The sequence below is a fragment of the Rutidosis leptorrhynchoides genome, chromosome 10 (assembly GCF_046630445.1).
Source record: "Rutidosis leptorrhynchoides isolate AG116_Rl617_1_P2 chromosome 10, CSIRO_AGI_Rlap_v1, whole genome shotgun sequence".
Lineage (NCBI taxonomy): Eukaryota > Viridiplantae > Streptophyta > Magnoliopsida > Asterales > Asteraceae > Rutidosis > Rutidosis leptorrhynchoides.
Genome location: NC_092342.1, coordinates 244481284 through 244486719, shown reverse-complemented (window position 1 = coordinate 244486719; position 5436 = coordinate 244481284). Strand labels below are relative to the sequence as shown.

The 5436-nt window shown below is 35.3% G+C and overlaps 1 non-coding gene across 1 annotated transcript; it reads left to right on the top strand.

The window, feature by feature from the left end:
- The first annotated feature begins 4352 nt into the window (after nucleotides 1–4352).
- LOC139874093 (small nucleolar RNA R71) lies at nucleotides 4353–4459 on the top strand. The gene has a single exon (XR_011767798.1). It is a non-coding gene; the product is annotated as a small nucleolar RNA R71 (small nucleolar RNA).
- The last annotated feature ends 977 nt before the right edge of the window (nucleotides 4460–5436 follow it).

The following is a 5436-nucleotide window of genomic DNA, read 5'->3' as shown; positions in this document are numbered from 1 at the left end:
ATATATGTTCATTTGGAGCACTATCAAATATCCCCACACTTGAGCGTTGCTTGTGCTCAAGCAATACAGAACTTGAAATAAAATCACACTTCACTCGAATTACTTTTTTTATTCTCACACTTTGTACATCAGTGATTTTGATACAGCGGTATAAACAATGATAGTAACGATGTGGTTTACAGTCCCACATGACTATAAAAATTTAGATCCTTAAAAGAAATTGGATCTTTATGAAAATATTTGATCTTTTGAAAATTCATTCTAGCTTTTACCCTAGATAAGTTTTCTGGAATAACCCTTCACCGGTGTTTGCAAAATATTTTTGTGGGTTTTGTGGGTTTCAGTTTTGAAAATTTTAGCTCAAAAACTTATGGTTTTGTGTCACCCACTTGCTAATCCTTGTATTAGGAAAGCACACGTCCAGTATACTTGTTCCGTATATTAGCTTTAGATAAACTACCGTCCGGTTGTAAAGGAAAGCATTGAACAAGTAACTGTTAAGGCAATGTCTAATGACATGCAGATGTTCATGGTCTAAAACGTGTGGGATGCAATTACTATCCTTTGTAGGAGCAATAGTAAAGATTACCCTATAATTTTTCAGTCTGGCACAAGGTCCTGTCTTCGACCATGCTATGCAACCACCGTTCTTACGGTTGACACCCGATTTGGTTCAGGTGACCTAATGAATTCCGGTGAATTCTTAGGATTTTACGTTCAATGGTAATGAACGCATTGAAAACAGGTTTTCAGAAAACAATTCGGTTTTAATTTGATCAAAATATTTTCTCGTTCAAGCTCGAGTTTAGATATCATTGAATTCCATGAGTTTGTAATTCTCAATCTTTAAGGTCAATCTCAAGGATTGAGTAATATCAGGCTTAAAAGCTGATTTTTAATCTTTAAGGAGATTATCCTTTTTGGGGGTCTGATTCATTAGTCTTATCAAGCTAATTTGCACGACGCCCTCCCCATTTTACGAGACAGATCCTCTCATGGTTAGGATAAGTCTGACCACTTGGCGACCCTGTTTGATGCTGAGGTCCGTGGATTTCCTACTGATTTTAGAGATGACTTTTTTAGATTTTTCGTCAACCTACAGCTGGTCTGGACGACAACTTCTTGACCTAAATCATGAAGCGCGTGTGTTTTTCGGAAAACTTTACTTCCTTTTAATGATGGAATTGATTCATCGTGTAGATCCATCTTTCTTTCAAATATATTACAGTAAATCGGGTAAAACTGATTAGTTTAGTCCAAAGCAAAAGTACCTGTAATAATCTAGTACAAACATATGTGATATGTGTTTTAAATAACTTGGTAAATTCTTCCCACGCTTAGCTTTTATTTATTTTTTTTCTTTGCCTTTTTATTCTCCTCTATTCCATTTTAAATGAATTTTAACGTTCTGGGTTGTTTCTCCATTTATGTTCTCTCCGAGGTGACAATAATTTCGGTATTATCACCTAGTTTTATCGTTCATAAATATGTATAAACATGATTTTAAATTCATTTAGTTAAAAAATTTTCAAGTTTTCACAAAATTTGGCAATTAAACTAAGTGTAAACCCGAGAGAATTTATAACCCTTCTCCACACTTGAGATCATGCAATGCCCTCATTTGCATGAAATCAGACTATAATTATAAATTCATGAGGGTGATTAGTGTAGAAAAGTGATTAAAAATACCGACTTTGCAAACATATTATTTTATATCACATTTGATATTTTGCGTCTTGTCGTCAAAATTAGTAGCTTTTGCTGAACTTAATGTCAGTCTTTGAAAATACGCTATTTTACCATGTTTTGTACATAAGATAAACTACAAACATACATAATATTTTTATTATATATTTTTTTATATAAAACCTTTATTTATTAAAACAATTTAAATGAATAATTTTTTAAAAATTTGTTTCCTTTTACTTTAGGTAGTTTCGGTATGTTTGCCTAGTCCGTCCCTCGACAAAATTTAAAATTTGTCGTTTTTAAAGCGATTGTTTTAAAAGCAATGATTTTTGGGTTTTTTAATTTTTTTTTTTGTATACTTTAGATCAATAAAATTAAAAATAATGATAATAAAATTTGTCGCCCCGCCCTCGGGTAAAGCAATTTCGGTTCCATGACCTAGTCTTTAACTTACGACGAATTTTAGAAATCATTTTTTTAAACTTAATGAAATAAAGTAATTTTTGTTTTTTTAAAATCACACAAAAATTAAATTTAAAAATGTCTATTAATTTAATACAAAACCTACAAAACAAAAATTCAGAATGGGGGGAGAAAACTAGTTCTTTAGTGTCTGCTAGTGGAAAAGACCAATCGGATTCTATTCTCGGAACTACACGAGAACAGAATAAGTAACTCTAGACAGTATTTTCTTTTTAGAACATTTGAATCTCCCCACACTTAGGTAGCTGTGGTGTCGAAATTGTGATTAACTTCATTGTCAATTTCTCTTGGACCATAATCAACTTGCATATCTGTGACTTTTGCTTTAAGCCATTTGTCGGATTCTTGTGTAATATCCACAAATTCAACTAGTTTTGCCTTTTCTTTAGGCGATAGATTGGATACTAACCGGTTACATAACTTAAAGTTCCCCTTGGTTCTAGCATCGCGAATCCGTTTAATAAGTTTCTTCATTGAACTATTAATAACGGGGTCATTTAATTTCGTATCAACAACGGGGTTCTTTGTTATCAGGTGATCATTAGGTGTTACTTCATTTTCCCCACACTTAGGCGTTTTATTATTGTTAAGCACTACCGTTGGATTTGGTAAAACAATATGATTCTTACCAATCGTTTTTGTTAGTTCAACGATTTTGGTTGGTGGAGATTTAGACTTTCGACTCACAAAGGTGATCGATTTTTCATCATTACTAAGTGTCATTCTACTTCTCTTACATCAAATAACGCCCGGTGGACGCTAAGAATGGTCGACATAAAATTAGAGGAATGTTTGAGTCCTCTTCTATGTCAATGACAATGAATTCGACTAGAAAGGTTAAATTACCCACGTGAACGGGTAGGTTGTCAGCAATTCCAACTGGGTGCCTAATGGTTTGATCAAAGAGTCGGACACTCATCTCTGTTGGACTTAACTCACCTACTCCTAATCTCTTATTTAATGAAAGAGGCATAACACTCACACTCGCACCTAAATCTGCTAGTGCATCATACATGACACAATCACTAAGTAGACAAGGAACAATAAATTCACCCGGATCACCCAACCTGGGTGGAGGTTTCGGTGGAACTGTCTTCACCGGGTTTACTTTTACGGTTTTTGTTTCTTGTACTTTCTTATTCTTCTTCTTCTTTCCAGAGGTATCACAAACTTTATTACCTATCATTTGCTCATACTCAACTCCTTTTCTTGGAAACGGAATGGGTGGTCTGTATGGTGCCACCACTGGCTTTACATATTCGGGTGGTGGTGGTGGTGTTGGTGTTGTAACTTCTTCATTGTTACTCACATCGAAAACCTTCCCATCTTCTGATGCTGGTTTTTCAGAATTTGTTGAAACCATATTAACATTTTCATTCCGAGGATTTACTTCAGTATTACTCGGTAGCTTTCCTTGTTCCCTCTCACTCATCATGCTAGCAAGGGTACCTACGTGTTTTTCTAGATTCAAAATGAAAGCTTGTTGAGTTCTTAATGACTGATCAAATGTCTCATTCGTTTGGGTTTGAGATGTAATAAATTGTGTTTGAGATTCCATTAGCTTTGCCATCATTTCTTCCAGATTTGGCTTTTTCTCTTCAGCTTGTTGTGGTGGTTTATATAAGCTAGGTTTTTGTTGATTGAAAGTGTTGTTTTGAGTTGATTGGTTATTCGGACCTTGTTGGTTGTATGAGTTATTGTTGGGTCCATTTGGATTGTAAAGAATGTTTTGATTTCGATTGAAGTTTGGCCTTGGCTGTTGATAATTATTTTGATAATTATTTCCCGGCCTTTGGTTCGTGTAGGAAACATTCTCACGTTGTTCCATCGTTTGCTCGATGTGACAATCTTTTGTTAAGTGTGGTCCACCGCATTGCTCACAACTGATTCGTATTGCGTGAATATCTTTAGTCATCTTTTCCATTCGTCTCTCAAAAGCATCTATTTTTGCGAAAACGGAATCGGAGTTATGGCTAGAATCGGCTCTAGCCGCTTTAGATGAACGAAAGATATCTTTTTCTTGGTGTCACTCATGAGAGTGGGATGCTGTGTTATCAATAATTTTGTAAGCTTCAGTTGCGGTTTTCTTCATAATGGAACCACCGGCTGCTATGTCGATGTCTTTGCGTGTAGCAACGTCGACACCTTGGTAGAATATTTGTACTATTTGATAAGTATCTAAACCGTGTTGAGGACATCCTCTCAACAACTTTCCAAATCTTGTCCACGCCTCATATAATGTTTCATTTGACTTTTGCGCGAATATAACAATTTCTCCTTGAAGTCTCACGGCTTTAGATGCCGGAAAGAATCTTTTAAGAAAATTTTCAACTAAAACATCCCATGTATCAATCGCCCCTTCAGGTAACGATTCTAACCAATCTTTGGCTTCTCCCTTTAAAGTCCAGGGAAACAACATGAGATAGATCTGTTCATCCTCAACTTCTCTGATTTTGAATAGAGTACAGATCCTATTAAAGGTACGAAGATGTTCGTTTGGATCTTCTTTTGGCGTACCACTATATTGGTATTGATTATTTACCACGTGTAGGATTTGTCCTTTGATTTCATAATCTGGCGCATTAATGTCTGGTTTAATAACGGCGTGACCTTGGCCAGTGCGTGTGACTCTCATTCGGTCTTCCATACTTAGAGGTTCTGTTACTTCCATAATTGAATTTGTTGAATCTAAATCACTAGAGGATTCTGATTTAATAGTTTCTTCCTCGATAATCTCTGGATGAGTGATTTGTGGTTCAGGAGGAATGATTAGTGGTTCAGGATCTCTGAATTGTCCTTGAATATCCTCCGGATTCTCAATTGTAAGGTCTGGTTCAAAAATGGATTATCGGAAATTTGAATTTGAGTACTTGTTTGACTAGATGATGATTCTAAAGAAAAATCAAACAATGTTGGCTAGATGTCTTGATCGAGTTACAGGTGGTGAACGTATGAAAGGTGGTGAACGTTTTGCTCGGTGCATTCACTGAATATCCTATTAGTTATAAAAGATAAAAATTATATAAGTTATCAAATTAATAGACTTTTCTGATTTTGCCCACGTTTCGAATAGCCAATAGATGCAGCAGGTAGCCAGGACCCTTTAAATCGGAAGCCCACAACTCGCCACTAACAAATCCAACTATTACTATGAACCAGAAAATTTTGGATGTCTATCAATTTAACCACTTAAAATAATTTTTCGTCGAAGTTTAAAGAAGATAAAGAAAATTCTATGTCCTAAAAACTAGAGCGTCGAGAAAT